We start from the raw sequence: 18,773 nt of genomic DNA on the forward strand, positions 1-18,773 counted from the left end.
CTTTATCTGGGTGGGTAAATAGATCCTTGGGGGAGCTCAGAGAGGAGAATACAAATAGAGCTGACATTTGGGATACAAAAAGATGGAAGATACATATAATGTTAACAGCAGAGGCCTTTTAAAGATGTTATGAATGTGTCCTCAATAGTGTTGAGTGCTCGTATTTTATAGTGAACACAGTTAAAAACAGGCATGCCTGGACAGGCGAGGTGGCTCACACCTGTAATCCTAGCACTTTGGGAGGCGGAGGCGGGTGGATCACTTGAGGTCTGGAGTTTGAGACCACCCTGGCCAACATGGTGAAACCCCGTCTCTACTAAAAATACAAAAATTAGCTGGGCGTGGTGGCGGGTGCCTGTAATCCCAGCTACTTGGGAGGCTGAGGCAGGAGAATTGCTTGAACCCAGGAAACAGAGGTTGCAGTGAGCCGAGATCACGCCATTGCACTCCAACCTGGGCAACAAGAGTGAAACTCCATCTCAGAAAAAAAAAAAAAAAAAAAAAAAAAGCAAAACAACAACAACAAAACAACAGCACACACAGCACACCCAGGGAAGAAGTTTCCCTGACTTGCTCATCACTGGCAGCCACCCTCCCATAGTGGGATAGACCACACAAGCTGGTGAAGCATCCTGTCCTGCCCATCAGACTATCTGCTTCCTCATCTTCCAGGTGTGTCCCATGCAACTTCCTGATGTTCATCTGGGTTCTCAACTTGGCTTTCTTGTGGGATGAGGACACACTTAACATTCTAATCCAATTCACCAATATATTTCTAGCATTCTGTGATATATTAGTCTAACTTCCCAGGGTCTCACATCATAAAGTGATCTAATAGAAGCAACTCTTTTCTCTTCTTTTCTTTTTTTGCTTGTTTGTAGAGACAGGGTCTTGTTATGTTTCCCAGCTGATGTTGAACTCCTGGCCTCAGTGATCCTTCTGTCTCAGCCTCCCAAAGTGCTGGGATTACAGGTTTGAGACACACACCCAGCCCCTGATAAAAAGCGATATTCTGAACCTCTGTCACTGAACCAGACTCTGAGCCACAAATTCCACAGCAACATGTTGGGAGGTTTAGAGTTTCCTTCCAGAATGTCATTCATCCTCTCTCTGTTTCATCTCTTCACTGGAAGAATGACTCAGGTTCCACTCAGGGCCATCTGATGAAAGACAATACGTTTTCTGTCTGGCTGCAACAAGACATCACTGGAAGCATATAAATTAAATATTAGTACAACTTTTCTGAAACCAGAAACTTCAGACAAAAAGCCACCAAAAAAAAGGTCTTTGTTCCTGGGAGCTTCTCTTAAGAGAATGCCAGCTATGAAAGTCAGTGGTGTGTGACCTGTTCAGGTACTAGACTAAGGGAGATTAAAGGATAAGCATTTACATTGTGTTCGCCATGGAATTTTTGTTGTTGTTGTTTGTTTCTTTTTTTGTCTCTCATAGGGAACCGTTGCTGTGGGGTAAACCAGGGTATTTTGTAGGTGAGAGTCCTAAAGTTAGGTAGCTTATGGGGTTGCTGCTGTAGATGTGTTAAACCTGACAGGTAAATATTTAAAAAGTTTGTGTGCATATGTGTTTTCCTGGAAAAAGCATCCATAGATGTCCTCAGATTTCCAGAGTTCTATGATCAAAAAAGGTTAAGAACATAGAAATCACAGATATTCTTCTCAGGTTAATAATATGTCAAATGAACTGTGGATGACAGAGGAGGGGTGCCCCTGAATAATGCAACTGAATAATGTGGAGAATAATGAACAATGTGGAGAAATCTATGTTTTGTATTTTCTTCAAATTAGTGTTTCTGAGGAGACTAGTGTTACAGCTTATTTGAAAACCTTTTCGTGGAGAGGTGAAGTTGCCATGTAGTGATCCTCCTACATGAGGTCCATGTAGGTGACCTCAGCCTCACTGGCATGAGCACTGCCTCCAGAGTCTTTCTTCCAACTTTCTTTCCAAATAGTCACCTGACCTTACCATCTTAAGTCTTTTGTTGACTTAAAAAAAATTTTTTTAGAGAAAGAGTCTTGCCATTTTGCCCAGGCTGGTCTAGAACTTCTGGGCTCAAGCCATCGTCCCGCTTCAGCCTCTTGAGTAGCTGGGATTATAGGCATCCCCCACTGCACCCAGCCTTCATGGACATTTTTGTCTCATCTGTTTTTATGGTGATGACTGCCCACATTCTCTTGGAAGAGAAGACCATTTATTGCCTCCCAATTATAGGGAAGTAAGAAATAAAGCAAAGAGAAAGAAGTAAAGAGCTATACCAAAGGTAACAATTTTGTGATAAACTTTAAAGATTAATTTTTATCATGTAATGGAGAGATCATTTATTGATTTTTTTTTTTTTTGAGACGGGATCTCACTCTGTCGCCCAGGCTGGAGTGCGGTGGCGTGATCTTGGCTCACTGCAACCTCGGCCTCCCAGGTTCAAGTGATTCTCCCACCTCAGCTTCTCGAGTAGCTGGGACTACAGGCACGCACCACCAGGCCTGGCTAATTTTTGTATTTTTTGGTAGAGACAGGGTTTCACCATGTTGGCCAGGCTGATCTCGAACTCCTGACCTCAAGCGATTGACCCACCTCAGCCTCCCAAAGTGCTGGGATTACCGGTGTGAGCCACTGCACCCAGACTGAGAAAATGGGTTTTGAATGGGCAAGAAGGTGAAAGTTTACTTAACTTTCTTGCTTCTCTTGAATTAGGTTTCAGTAATGTATGTTCATCCATCGTATGGTTTAACCAGCTGTGAAATCCCTGGACGTCAGACCTATTCAGATGGAGCTGGGAGAAGGTCTAAAACAGAGGGTACAAAGCAGCCACCCCTGGACTGGATCTAGTCCACAGTCTTGAAGAGTGGGTAGCTTGAATAGTGTTGTTATATTTAATTAAAATTTTGGAGATAGTGCATAAATTCAGTTTATACTGAAAAGTGGAAGATGTAATAGCATTGATGTGGCAGTGAGTAATGAGAGCTGGAAATGGCCCTTCTCTACATAGAGCGTGTGCAATCCAGTTTGCCAAAATCCCCACCATTCTCATCCAGGCTGCATCCCTCATTAGGTTATAAGATTTTAAAGTGGACCCCTGAGACCATGCAGGACTCTTTGTGCTAAGCTTGGATTTTATTCTGTGGGCATTGGAGAGTTATGAAAGCATTTTAGTTGGGAAAAGTAGAAAGATCAGATTTATGGATAATGGCCTAGAGGAAAGTAAAACAGAAGGTGGAGAAACCAATTCAGGAGATAACTATAGTAATCCAGATAGGAAATCATGAGAGCCTGAACTAAAGCACAGTTATTAGGATGACATAGGAGACAAAATTGAGACTTGTTAAGGAGGTTGAAGCAACTAGCATCTAGCAAGTGACTAGGTGGAAGATTAGGAGAGAGATGAAGTTTAGTCCAGGAAGACTTGAGTGACAGAAAATTGAAGCCATTTGTTAGTATAAGTAGTAAAAAGGGAAGAACAGTTTTGGAGACCATTAATACATTCTAGCTTTTTAAATGACAAGATATACCAATCAGATGTAGCCAGGGTGTGTTGTAGAAAGTCAAGGAGGGAGCCTATGGAATGACCCAGCTCCAGCAGCAGGGGCTGGCCTGTAGGCTGCTGATGGGGCCGTGTGGGAGGCTGAACTAGCGGTCATCACTTCTGTCTAGTCTGTTCAGGCTGCTATTTCAAAGCACCATAGACTGGGTGGCTTATTAACAACAGAAATTCATTTCTCACAGTTCTGGAGACTGAAAGTCTGAGATCAAGGCACTAGCAGATTTGGTGTTTGGTGAAGGCCCACTTCCTGGTTCACAGATGATGCCTTCTCACCGTGTTCTCATATCACAGAAGGGGCAAGGCAGCTCTCTGGGGCTTCTTTACTAAGGGCATTAATCCCATTCATCTTGACTCTCCCTTCATAACCTAATTACCTGCCAAAGGCCACATCTCCTAATACCATCACATTGAGAGTTGAGGAGTTAAACACATGAATTTTGGAAGGATACAAACATTCAAAATGAAATAATTACCTGCATTATCTTTTAAATTGAGAAGTATCACCCTCTAGGGATGTTAGAGCAATGGCCATCTAATAAAAGGGTGAATCAGTGTCTTCTGGAGAGTTATTTAAATTCAGAGATAACCAGACCCCAGCCATATCTTCTGAATCAGCATCTCCTGGGTAGGCCTGGGTATGTCCATCACCAGCAAACTCCCCAGGTGGTTATTATGGCTTCTGCACTTACCTCCCAACTAATCCTTTTTGGACCTCGGCTGCTGTTTTGTGCATTGCTGCCTGGTAATTGTGTGTTGTTTACTGTCAACTTAGCCAATCTTCTTCCCTGCTGCTCAAAATATTTTCATACTCTGAGTTCATGTCCTTTGCAGGGACATGGATGGATCTGGAAACCATCATTCTCAGCAAACTAACACAGGAACAGAAAACCAAACAGCACTCATAAGTGGGAGTTGAACAATGAGAACACATGGACACAGGGAGGGGAACTTCGCACACTGGGGCCTGTCAGGGGGTGGGGGGAAAGGGGAAAGGGGAGGGAGAGCATTAGGACAAATACCTAATGCATGCAGGGCTTAAAACCTAGACGATGGGGCTGGGCGCGGTGGCTCATGCCTGAAATCCGAGCACTTCGGGAGGCCGAGGCGGGCAGATCATGAGGTCAGGAGATCAAGACCATCCTGGCCAACATGGTGAAACCCCATCTCTACGAAAAATACAAAAATTAGCTGGGCATGATAGCACATGCCTGTAGTCCCAGCTACTCAGGAGGCTGAGGCAAGGGGATCACTTGAACCCAGGAGGTGGAGGTTGCAGTGAGCCGAGATTGCACCACTGCACTCCAGCCTGGTGACAGGGTGAGACTCTGTCTCAAAACAAAGAAACAAAAACCTAGATGACAGGTTGATGAATGCAGCAAACTACCATGACACATGTATACCTATGTAACAAACCTGCACGTTCTGCACATGTATCCCAGAATTTAAAGTATAATAAATAATTTTTTAAAAAGAGAAAAATTTTCATTCTCAGTACCCCTCCCTTACATATGAGCATATCTCCTTTTTATACCCTCCTGCTTACTCTTTCCTCTTTAAATGCAGAAGCTCCCAAAAACTTCTTTGGAAAAAGCACAGGTCACAAATGCTTCAGTGACTTATATTTTTTCCTTGACACTTCCTCAACCTTGGCTAAATAAACCTCTGTATCTCAATTGAGACTTGCCTCAGTTACTTCTTGGGTTACATGAAGCACTCTCCCCTCCATATGCCTCACTGCTTTGTAATCCTTTGTGTAATTAGGGTAGAGTCATTAGAGATTTGGCCTTTTAGCTTTTCCCTGTTAGCTGGGTGGGATATGTATACCTCTGGTACTCCTCTTATTTGGATGTTGGAATACTAGACCACAGAATACAACTATGAATTCGAGAAAGGGGAAATCCTCAGAAGCAAGATTCCAGAAGCACCAAGAGCCATCTGGGGGCATTCATAGTGCTGGCTGTCCAGAACAGCTGTTCCAGGAGACCGCAAACAGAAGGTAAGAGCACTCCATGGGACGATGGGAAATAAAATGCAAAAGCTCTCCTCATCTACTCTACCTTCTCTTAAGAATGGAGTACGAGGCCAGGCATGGTGGCTCACACCTGTAATCCCAGCACTTTGGGAGGCCAAGCGGGGCAGATCACAAGGTCAGGAGATGCAGACTATCCTGGCCAACATGGTGAAAGCCCATCTCTACTAAAAATACAAAGGCCGGGCACGGTGGCTCACCCCTGTAATCCCAGCACTTTGGGAGGCCGAGGTGGGCATATCACAAGGTCAAGAGATCGAGACCATTGTGGCCAACATGGTGAAACCCCGTCTCTACTAAAAGTACAAAAATTAGCCAGGCGTGGTGGCCTGCGCCTGTAGTCCCAGCTACTCGGGAGGCTGAGTCAGGAGAATCACTTGAACCCGGGAGGTGGAGGTTGCAGTGAGCCAAGACTGCGTCACTGCACTCCAGCCTGGCGACAGAATGAGACTCCGTGTAAAAAAATAAAAAAAAAAAACACAAAAATTAGCCAGGCATGGTGATGCGTGCCTGTAGTCCCAGCTACTTGGGGGGCTGAAGCAGGAGAATCACTTGAACCCGGGAGTCAGAGGTTACAGTGAGCTGAGATTGGGCCGCTGCACTCCAGCCTAGTGACAGAGCGAGACTCCATCTCAAAAAAAAAAAAAAAAAAAAAAAAAAAAGAATGGGGTATAAGTAACAGGAGAGAAACTGGAAGAAGATACTGAAGAGAGGGAAAGATGTCTATCTTGATAAACTTCAGAAAAAAAATTTGCTTATTCACCCACAGCTTCAGCCATCTTATTGTGCTCAAATAATGCCTGTAGGTGTCATGAGATGAAAAAATATTTTATGAGATTCCACAATGGAGTTTCTCTGCTACCCCCAGGGCAACAGGGAAACCACAGCCACCAAAATTAGTAGGAATGTTGGAGAAGTGAAAGGACTACTTGCCTCACTTGGTGATTTTGAAGATTAAGTAATGTAAAAGAAAACACTGGGAAAATTATAAAGTACTACATAAATATGACTTGGTATTAAAACAATGAAAGACAGCCGGGCACGGTGGCTCACACCTGTAATTCCAGCATTTTGGGAGGCCGAGGCGGGTGGATTATCATGTATTCACGACCAGCCTGGCTAACATGGTGAAACCGCATCTCTACTCAAAATACAAAAAATTAGCCAGTTGTGATGGCGTGCGCATGTAGTCCCAGCTACTTGGGAGGCTGAGGCAGGAAAATCATTTGAACCTGGGAGGTGGAGGTTGCAGTGAGCCAAGATCGCGCCACTGCACTCCAGCCTGGGCGACAGTGAGACTCCATCTCAAAAAATAAATAAAAATAAATAAAACAACAAACAGAAAAACATGAAAGACTCAAAAGCAATACGTGGCTTACAAACGTTATTTCTATCAAACATTTCAAGATTAGGCATTGTGATATTCTAATAATGAAGAAATGAGGGACATGCTATTACTGAAACTCAGTTGCCCCAAACAATGGGATCTTTCCCTGTTCACTGTCACAGAGCCAATATGGGAAACTGAAAATGAGCATCAAGCGGGGCAAGTTTTATTCACTGGAGAAGGAATGGAGAAGTAGGAGCAGGGATCACAAATCAACCTCTTGACTTGTGAGAGTCGTGGGGTTAAAATACAAGGTTTCTCTGATCAAGGGATTGGACATTAAAAGCAAGAGCAGGCCAGGCGTAGTGGCTTACGCCTGTAATCCCAGCACTTTGCTAGGCCAAGGTGGGCGGATCACAAGGTCAGGAGATTGAGACCATCCTGGCTAGCACAGTGAAACCCCATCTCTACTAAAAATATGAAAAATTAGCTGGGTGTGGTGGCGGGCGCCTGTGGTCCCAGCTGCTCGGGAGGCTGAGGCAAGAGAATGGCATGAACCCAGGGGGCAGGGCTTGCAGTGAGCCGAGATCGCATCACTGCACTCCAGCCTGGGCGACAGAGCAAGACTACGTCCCAAAAAAAAAAAAAAGAAAAGAAAAAGAAAGAAAAAAAAAAGGGCAGGAATATTCATGTCTTTTCTGGGAATGGGCAGTGAACTTCTCAGAACTGAAGTGCCACCTTCTTTTCATCTTTTCATGGCTTCTTCCAGTCACTGTCATGGTGTCATGGTGATTGTCAGCTGTCATGGCAGTGGTGAGAGTGATATTTAGCATGGAAATTAGATTATAATGAAGTTGGAGGTCGTTCAGAGGTCAGGTGGGCTGTTATCTTGGATCCCACTGGTTTTAGCTGGTGTGAACAAAAGGGGAACCTCTGATCTCAGGCATCTTGTTGCTAAAGATAAACAGAGTTAGAGTTGTCCCAACTGTCCAGTCAAGGCCTACAGCCTTATAGATGCCAGATGGGGTAACAGTGCTGTCCCAAAATTGCTAGATTGGCATGTTGATTATTTCAAGTTGAAAACATTGGAGAAATTGTAGTTCAGAAAGGGCTAGCTGACTTGTTCCTTCCTGCATGCAGCAAGACATAAAGATTCCTTTGGGAGGGCTACCCTCCCCATAACAGGGTGATAAATAGCCCTTGTCACTAGAGACTGAAAATTGGGGGCTGCAATGGACCTGAATAAATATATTTAATGAAATACCCTTTATCTTTTTTTTTTTTTTTTTTTTTGAGATGGAGTCTCGCTCTGTCACCCAGGCTGGTGCAGTGGCGAGATCTAGGCTCACTGCAAGCTCCGCCTCCCAGGTTCATGCCATTCTCCAGCCTTAGCCTCCCAAGTAGCTGGGACTACAGGCGCCCACCACCAGCCTGGCTAATTTTTTTGTATTTTTAGTAGAGATGGGGTTTCACCATGTTGGCCAGGATGGTCTCAATCTCCTGACCTTGTGATCTGCCTGCCTCAGCCTCCCAAAGTGCTGGAATTACAGGTGTGAGCCACTGTGCCTGGCCTTATCTTTTTATTATCATTATTATTATACTTTAAGTTCTAGGCTACATGTGCACAATGTGCAGGTTTGTTACATAGGTATACATGTGTCATGTTGGCTTGCTGCACCCATCAACTCGTCATTTACATTAGGTATTTCTCCTAATGCTATCCCTCCCCCAGACCCCTACCCCCCAACAGGCCCCAGTGTGTGATGTTCCCCGCCCTGTGTCCATGTGTTCTCATTGTTCAATTCCCACCTAGGAGTGAGAACATGTGGTGTTCGGTTTTCTGTCCTTGTGATAGTGTGCTGAGAATGATGGTTTCCAGCTTCATCCATGTCCCTGCAAAGGACATGAACTCATCCTTTTTTATGGCTGCATAGTATTCCATAGTGTATATGTGCCACGTTTTCTTAATCCAGTCTATCACTGATGGACATTTGGATTGGTTCCAAGTCTTTGCTATTGTGAATAGTGCCACAATACAGAAATAACCTTTATCTTTCACTAGTTTTCCACCTTCTCCCATTTGTCTCCTAGTGACTCCCTGTCTTCTAGCCAGATCCCCTTGGTCCTGTCATCCCTTCTCAAATGTATCATTCCTTGTTTAAAAAGTATAAAAACATCTTGCTTTGGCCACTTCTTCTGATTACACTTTCTTGTGAAGATTCCCATGTACATGTAAACACTAATAAAACTTGCTTGCTTTTCTTTTGTTAATCTGCCTGGTGTCAATTTAGTTTCTAGATTCAGCCAAAGAGCCATCTTAAGAAGTAAAGGAGGTTGGAGCTGATCTCTCACTCCCCTACAATATAATATGGAATATATTTGGTCTCTCCTCCTTAGTTCTTGGCATAGAGCTCCAAAAACTCTTGTAAATAAAGGCACTAGGAGAATCTTTTGTCCTATTACTTGGATTTTGACCTCACTTCCTGACACAGAGCTCCTAAGACCCTTGTAATTTCCTGAGTGGTAGAAGTATCTTTTGTTTTTATGAGATGACTCTTGTTGGTCTCCTAGATAGCCTCAGGTTGGGGGCTGGTGTCCAAGAAAATGAACCATGTGATGAGAGAGTTAAAAGTTTTAGTTCTACCCCTACCCTATCTCTGAGGAGAGAAGAGAGGCTGAAGGTTTAGTTGATACCAATGGCCAATGATTTAGTCATGCTTAAGTACTAAAACCTCCATTAAAAAAAAAGGACTGGGTACAGATTGCTTCCTGATAGCCGAACACATGGGAGTTTCTGGAGGGTGGTATGCTCAGAGAGGGCATGGAAGTTCCTCACCCTTTTTTCCATACCTTGCCCTATGCATCTTTTCCATTGGCTGTTCATCAAATTTATAATAAATGGGTAAACATAAGTAAATTGTTTCCCTGAGTTCTGTGAGTCACTCTAGCAAATTAAACCCAAGGAGGGTGTGATAGGAACCCCCAGTTTATAGACAGTCAGAAGCACAGGTCACAACCCGGGACTTGTGATTGGCATCTGAAGTAGGGAACAGTATTGTGAGACTGAGTCCTTAACTTGTGGAATCTGACACTATCTCTATGTAGACAGTGTAAGAATTCAGACCAGGCACAGTGGCTCAAGCCTGTAATCTCAGCACTTTGAGAGGCCAAGGTGGGCGGATCACGATGTCAGGAGATTGAGACCATCCTGGCTAACACAGTGAAACCCTGTCTCTACTAAAAATACAAAAAATTACCCGGGCGTGGTGGCGGCCGCCGGTAGTCCCAGCTACTCAGGAGGCCGGAGAATGGTGTGAACCCGGGAGGCAGAGCTTGCAGTGAGCCGAGATTGCACCACTGTACTCCAGCCTGGGCTACAGAGCAAGACTCCATCTCAAATTAAAAAAGAATTCAGTTGAATTAGAGGACACCCAACTGGTGTCCACTAGGAAATATGGTGTCAGAAGCATTGTGTTGACTGAGTTGTATGAGTAGAGGGTAGAAAAAACACTTTGTTTTTTTCCTATCTTTCACAAGTATGTAATATAACTTACAAATTATAGATGCTTATTAAGTTGTAGTAATTTTAATTCCTAAAATTTCTTCCCTATGGTCAACCATTATTTTTATTTAATGTGTGAACATATTATTTAATCCTTTTGTAATTTTGTTGTTGTTACACTTATTTGGGTATGTGCTAGTCAAGACTGAACTTATTTTTTCTTGGATGGAATTCCACCTCATATCCATTTATTATTTTCCCGTTGATGGGTTACTTCTGGACACATTATGTAACTGATCTCTGTAAGAATTTATGAAGTTCTCTAGGGCAGATGGTGTCATCCTCAGTTTTCTGGCAAGGAAACTAAGGTTCAGAGAGGATGGGGTGCAGGTCTCTTGGCCATGATTCATGACTTTCATGAGAAGTAGAGGCAGGAGAATCTCTTGAAATCAGGAGGTGGAGGTTGCAGTGAGCCAAGATCACACCACTGCACTCCAGCCTAGCAGCAGAGCGAGACTCCGTCTCAAAAAAAAAAAAAGGAAATATTATACTTAAATTTTTAATAAGAAACAGTATTTGAATTATATCTACTATTAAGCTTTAGTCCTAGGAAAAATGGGCTTTAATCTTGGGCTGCCCCAATCTGAAGCTCTCACTATTTCAGAAGCAAGGCTGTCAGTCATATTTCTGACCAGAAATGGGAGTAGATTCATTGTGATTTTGCTATGCAATTATGGTTCCATTATGTTCCATTACAGCAGGAACATTGCCAATGTTAGCATCTGCAGATTAAATGACTAATGAACACACAATAAAAGTTGTGTTTCCTGTGTCATGATCTAAGCTGGGGCCCAAGACTAAGCTAAGGAAAAGAAAAAGATGCCACATGCAAATAAATGGGTGTGTATGTGCACGCACGTGCGTGTGTATGTGTATCGCGTTTTCCAGGTTGTGCCCCAACCTAGATAGTGAGGAGTTGAAAGACTGCTATAGCTGGAGACAGAAAATTTAGATTCAAATTCTAGTTCTTCCATTTCCTAGCTGTGCAAGCATAAGCAACTTCCTTCATGTTTTGAAATCCTGAGTGTCAATGCAGTATACTAACCTCCTGTGAGATTTTTTAGGACATTAGCTCATGGATAAGAATGAATGTCAACAACCGTCTAAGAGATCAACACAATGTGGCAGATATTGCAGATTGGCTCACTCTGCTCCCCTGCTCTTTGTCATTTGTTTTATCAAATATGTCAAATGAAAATGTTCAAGGAAACCTTCCCAGACTGTTTGCCAGTTCTGGTTCTTCAGGTGATTTAGATTCTACCCAGCAGATGCATCTGAATAAGATTTGGATGGCAGAAGACAGAAGTCGAACTGCTGCTGCTGCTTCTCCTTCTGCTGCCAATCACCATCATGAAGGCATGTGATAGTCCCCCAGCAGCTGTCATAACAATTTCAGCATCCAGACCCTAGTTTATTGTCTTTCAAGAGGGCAGTAAATGAGGCCAGTTTGTTAGCACAGATCACAGAAGCACTTGTTGCCAGCAGTTCTGGCAGATTCCTCAGCTTCCTTTAGTAGTGACAGAGGCAGCAGTCCTTCGGAGAACCACCTCTGGGGTGGTGGTGTTATTCCTGAAAGCTCAGCTGCAAGCTGGCCCCTCCAACCCGCCCAATGACTATGTAAGCACTAAATCTCTGAATTAAATCTCAGCCTGCTTAAATTAGCCAGAACGGTTTCTATTTTCTACAGCTGAGCTCTGATCAGTGTGAGATAGTAAGGTTTTAAAGAAAATAAGCTTTAAAAACAAGTACAAAAAAACATATTTTGCTATGGGATATGTAAGTTTTGTTATCCAGGAATAACATTTCTGGATATTTGTCCTGCCCAATATCTTTTGAATATCTTCTCTGCATTTTGATGCATTCCCACATTATGAGTCTGCCTTCCCAAAGGAAAATTAAAAACAAAAACTTTCCCCCAGGATCTCTTGTAGGTAGAGGTGTGAGTATGAAACTTAGATTCTAGTAATGAAATATACCTGCATGAGGTCTGGATGCAGAAGAGCGGCCCATGAGGAGGTGACTGAGCCCAGAGAGATCTATCACTTGTCAAGTGTGAAAGTTTGAAGTGATGGGGCTTAAGGTCTTGTGCTGAGCATGATCAGCACGTAGCGACAGACAGCAGTAGGAATGGTGTTTTTGCTGTAACTATCTGCAGCATAAAGAGTTGGATGTTCTATCTGGCTATGTTGCTCCTTGCCAAGTAGCATCCACACCTGCTTTTCAAGATCTCTTGGAGAGTCTTTGAGGTATCTAATATCCTTTCATAAATCCCAATTGGCTTAAGCTAGCCAGTGTGAATTCCATTGTTAGCAACTGAAAATCCTGATTGATAAAAAGGTAATTGCATAGTCTTTTTGTCTTGTGCTTTTTACCCAGCTTATCTCTGTACATGGCTTATAGAATTGTACAAGTTTGAGCCAGAAGATATCTTGGAAAGAACATCCAGTAACCATACCGCCACCTGCCATTTTATAGATGAAGAATCTTAAGTACAGAAAAATGAATTGACTTGAAAAATAGATCTGGATTCAGAGTCAAAACCAAGTCTCTTTCGTACCAGTTTGGTATTTGTTTCACTATTCAACTCTTTCTACCAGACAGACTCTGCTGAGCTAAAAATCCAAGAAAATGTTATATACCAGAGAACTGGATATAAGAGCTTTAAGGGGTCTTTAGGAATGCCTTAAATATTCTTATAAAGGAACATAGAATTATACTCTCAGTCCAGTAATATCCAACTTCAATATTTTAATAAGCACTTTAAAAGTACTTTTTACTCTAGAACTCTCAAAATGTTGAATCAGAAATCTACCCCTTTAACAATGGCAAATGACAGCTTATAACATGTAGCAACCTGCAATCATCTCTGAAATTACTCACGGTTTTCCAAATTAAACTCTGTAGTGCATTCATACTGTGTGCAAAGGATATATCATGATTGATTGATAAATTTACGGTAGCAAATCTTAATTGTAGGTTCATTCCAAGTTAACAGTTAAACTACTTAGTAATTTGCATAATACAAACCTCAAAATTCTTCTATTTATACTTAATAAGAGTTTTATTTTAAAAGTATTACATTCTCATTGTTAAAAATTATGGAAGTGTATAAAGCAAAGATATTAAAGTCATTCTGCCATATCATCTCAGTTCTCAGGCTGGTATGGATCTTTACTGACTTTACAATGTCTACCACTTGAATGTTCCCATAATGGCCTCTAAAGACAGATTGTGTGGGTTTAAGATCTGGCTGTCTTATTTTCTAGCTATTCATGATCTGAGAACCTCAGCTCTTGTGTGTCTGTTTCATCATCTATAAAACAAAGACAAAAATAGTACCTGCCTCTTAGGGTTATTGTTGTATTAAACGTGATCATACCTCTAACATGCTTAGGAGAGTGCCTGGTGCATTTGGGTCAGCAAATGTTATCCAGTTTATTTAATGATGTATTGTTGCTTGAATTTTTTTTTAACATACAACAATGCAGAAGGAGATCTTTGTATCCTTTACACATTGATGTATCCATTAAACTCACCTAACGAGAAGCACTGATAATCTAAATTATAAGAGCAAGAATATTTGAGCAGGCATCAAACAATGACATGTGCACAATATTGTCCCGAATACACAATCTGTATTCACATCCTTCTCTTCCCCAGCTCACTGCTTATTTGTTTATAAAACCAAAACTTTGTTAATTTGACATTCAGATACTCCTTCTTTTTTACCTTTGGTATTCTTTCCAATGTAGCTAGTATACAGAGGCCAAGAGGCAAGAAGTGTTTTAGGAGAAAACATATACACACAAAATCTTGCTCCCTGTAGCCCAGACCTATTGAGGGAAGGCAAATATGCTATATTTTATTGATATGACACCCACTTGTTAATTGCCTATGGACCAAGTCCAGCACTGGGCACCTAGAAAGAATGGGAAGATTCCTAAAGTTTAATCCTTACCCCAAGAGGAACTCACAGTTTGGTAAAGGAAGCAAAGACACAACATGAAGGAATCCAACAGAAAAAAATTGGAGTGGGGGACCTGAAGGAGGTGAAGGAAGAAGCTCACTAAATAAAGCCTAGAGCTGGAGTCTTGGTCTTCTCCAAGGGAGGCATCTGTCAGTCCATTATCTGGGTGTGACCAGTGATGATAATCTCACTTGGGCTTGAAAATGGGAGACTAGGTACAATGGAGAAGAAGTTGCTTAAAAATACTTATTTTTACTTCTTTCCTGAAGTACTACATAATTATAGTAGAAAATTTAGTGGAAAATAAAAAAAAACTCAGGTAAATATAGCCACCAATCTCATTCCAGAAGTGATCATGGATTATGCCTTCATGTATTGTCCAAACTTTTTATGTATGCGTTTAAGAGTACCCCCAATTTTCTTTCTTTCTCTCTTTTTTTTTTTTTTTTTTTTTTTTTTTGAGACCGAGGTCTCACTGTCGCCCAGGCTGGAGTGCAGTGGCGCGATCTCGGCTCACTGCATGCTCCGCCTCCCAGGTTCACGGTGGCTCACGCTTGTAATCCCAGCACTTTGGGAGGCCAAGGCAGGCAGATTACGAGGTCAGCAGATCGAGACCATCCCGGCTAACACAGCGAAACCCTGTCCCTACTAAAAATACAAAAAATTAGCCAGGTGTGGTGGTAGGCACCTGTAGTCCCAGCTACTCGGGAGGCTGAGGCAGGAGAATGGCGTGAACCTGGGAGGCGGAGCTTGAAGTGAGCCGAGATCACACCACTGCACTCCAGCCTGCGCGACAGAGCGAGACTCTGACTCAAAAAAAAAAAAAAAAAAGAAAAGAAACTCCAGAGTGGAACATTAACCCACCAGGAGGTTGCCCTGACAGGTAACAGTTGATTTCCAACCCAAAGTATGCCCACTAGAGTTGTTGGCCACCTTTATAACCTATTTCTGTCCATGAAGATGCCACCTAAACTGCCCAGTAGATAGGGCACTGAAGCAACTGTACAGACCCCTGACCTGCTCACTTCCACCCCTGTTTTAAAAGCACTACTGCCCCCACTTTCTGCTCCAAAAGCAAAGTGGTCTCCTTAATGTAGGAAGCCTGTACTTTTTCACCTAAGCTAGCTTTGGAATAAAAAGTCACTTTAGACTAGACCTTGTTCTTGTTAATTGGACTCTGCAAGCAGTGAGCAACTGAACCTGTGTTTCAATGACATGCACATATATGTACTTGAAATACTTTTTTAAAAATCTCTTATAAGAAATAGAAGGGATAAATTTAGGGACAACTCATTACATGTATTCTTTTTCTTCCCTACATTTTCCCTTAACTATCTTGAATATCTTACTATGTCACTTGAAATTACAATTTTAATGGCTGTATAATAGTTGATCAAATATATAAACCATAATGTATGTAATGAATCCTCAGTCACTGGACATTCAATGTCACATTCTGTCACTTGAGGGAACACCCTTGTTTTCTTTAGCATCCTTGATTATTTCCTTAAGCTAAATTCTTAAGAATAGAAATGCCAAGTCTAAAGTTTGCACATTTTAAAGTCAAAATTTGGTTTGTTATTAGAGTGGCAACTTTTTTATTGTATAATATACCCAACATAAAATTTACCTTTTACCATTTTTAAGTATAGTTCAGTGGCATTAAATACATTTACGTTGTTGTATAACCTCACCACCATCCATCTCCAAAACTTTATCATCCCAAACAGAAACTCTGTTTCTATTAAACAATAACTCCCCTTTCCCCACTCCCCTCAGCCCCTGGTAACCTGTACTCTCTATTTCTATAAGTTTGCCTTTTCTAGGTGCCTTATATAAGTGGACTTATAAAATATTTTTACTTTAGTGTCTGACTTCTTTCACTTAATATCATGTTTTCATGGTTCTTCATGTTGTAGCATGTATCAGAGCTTCTGTCTCTTTAAGGCCAAATAATATTACGTTGTATGTATAGTCCACATTTTATCTATTAATCTGTCCATGGACATTTGTGTTGTTAAGCAACCGCTTTTTTATGATGTGTAGAAATTAGAACCTTTATTTACTGCTGTTGGGGATGTAAATAGTGTAGTTGTTTTCGAAAACAATTTGTCAGTTCTTCAAAATCTTTTTTTTCTTTTTTTCTTTTTTTGATACATGGTCTCACTCTGTCACCCAGGTTGGAGTGCAGTGGTGCAATCATAGCTCACTGCAGCCTTGAACTCCTGGGCTCAACCGATCCTCCTGCTTCAGTCTCCTGGGTAGCTGAGACCAGAGGCACGTGCCAGCATGCCTGGCTGATTTTTTAGGTTTTTTCAGAGATGGGGTCTCACTGTGTTGCCCGGGCTGGTTCAAAATCTTAAACATAGAGTTACCATATGTTTATTCCACACTTGGGTACATATCCCCCAATTCCACACTTGGGTACATATCCCCCAAAAATTAAAAACATAAAAACCCATCCATGAATATTCATTACAGCATTATTTATAGTAATCAAAAAAGGAAACAACTAAATGTCCATCAGTTGATATGCAGCTAAATAACAAATGTGGTATACTTATACCCAATATGTTATTTCACAATGAAAAGAAAGTACTGAATCATGCTACTACATAGATGAATGTTGAAAGCCTTATTCTAAGTGAAAGAATTCAGTCACAATAATCTTTGTATTGTATTACTTCATTTATATGACATTCCCAGAACAGGCAAATCCATAAATATAGAAAGTAGATTAGCAGTCATTTAGGGTTCAATGGCTGGGTGAAGGGAGGATAATTAATAACCAATAATAAATATGGGCTTTTTGTGGGGGAAGAAGTGGCAATGAAAATGTTCTGGAGTAGATAGTGGTGACCTATAACTCTGTGAATACACTAAAAACTCTCAAATCATCTTCTTTTGAGGGTTGAATTTTAGATTTTGTGCATTCTATCTCAATAAAGCTATTTTAAAAAAGAAATTTTAAATTAGTAGCAGTGAATGATAATATTAATAATGACTAAACTACCTCAGTTACTTTTTAAAATTTTGACTCAAGTTTTTAAAATTGAGATATAATCCACATACCATAGCAGTCACTCCACATTCACTCCCTCCTATCCAGCACCTGGAAACCACCAATCTACCTTCTGTCTCCACAGATCTGTGTATTCTTGATGCTTCATACAAACAGAATCATAAAATACATTGCCTTTGTGTTTGGCTTCTTTCTCTTAGCATAATGCTTTAAACTAACTCCATTTCTAAAATACCTTTATAAAGTAAAATGCTCTGGCTCTTGGTCAAACTAAAAAGTAATTACATGCCATTTTACAAAATTTGAAAATATAGAAAACATTAAATTTGACAAAAAAGGAATCTATAATTTTATTTTGTTTTGTACATGTGTGTGCTTCTCTCCCAGATTTATTTATTTATTTATTTTTCCTACCAACTTTTATGTTCATGAGGTACCTGTGCAGGTGTGTTACATGGGTAAATTGTGTGTCAATGCGTGAATATTCATTACATCATTATTTATAGTAAGCAAAAAATGAAACAACTGTTTTTCATCTAAGCACAGTGAAGATCATGAGACACCTGAGCAGGCCTGGATTGCAGCCACCTAGGCACCGTAGTGAAGGTTATGAGATAAGCCCATGCAGGGCACAAGAGCAAGCCTAGATAACAGCTATCTGGGCCGCATAGCAAGAGTTATATGTAAGCCTGAGTTATGAACCTGTCATAGTATGATTAACCACTTTTGTTCTGCTTCTGTATCCTTGCTTTTGTGCCACTTTAAGCTTATTTCAAGCTAGCCCACCCCCTTTTAGGAGTGTGTATAAAAGTCAAGTGCTGTCTTTGTTCTGGGCCAGGTCTTTGGATGTTAATCCACTGGGTCTGAGTGAACTCAATAAATCCTCCTATTTCACCCTGTGGTCTCTCTGGTCCTCCTGATTCCTGCAACAGTATATATCAAAGTTTTCCTTTTTATGGCTGAGTGCTATTCCATTGTAGGTATGTTCCACATTTTATTTTTTTTCTGTGTGTACATTCAACGTTTATTACAACTAATTGGCGATGCAATAAGACAGTGCTCACATGGCCTGAATATTGGTCATAGTCACAACAAAGCTTAATCCATCCCAGCATATACAAGTGAAAGTATAAACCATGAAGACATGTTTACATACTTACAAGTAATTAGAAAAGTGATGTTGGACAATTATATAGCTTTAAAACATTTAGGGCCAATTAATGTCCTTTTACTTCATTCAACTCTCACTTTTTTATATGAAAGGTGAGGTCAGGAGTTCGAGACCAGCCTGGCCAACATGCTGAAACCCTGTC

At 41.3% G+C, this 18,773-nt stretch overlaps 1 long non-coding RNA gene across 1 annotated transcript in view; it reads left to right on the forward strand.

Annotated features, from left to right (window-relative positions):
* LOC129534641 (uncharacterized) overlaps positions 1–18,773 on the forward strand; it is a 215,458-nt gene that overhangs the window by 83,900 nt on the left and 112,785 nt on the right. The window lies entirely within an intron of this gene.

The sequence above is a fragment of the Gorilla gorilla genome, chromosome 6, assembly GCF_029281585.2.
Source record: "Gorilla gorilla gorilla isolate KB3781 chromosome 6, NHGRI_mGorGor1-v2.1_pri, whole genome shotgun sequence".
NCBI lineage: Eukaryota > Metazoa > Chordata > Mammalia > Primates > Hominidae > Gorilla > Gorilla gorilla.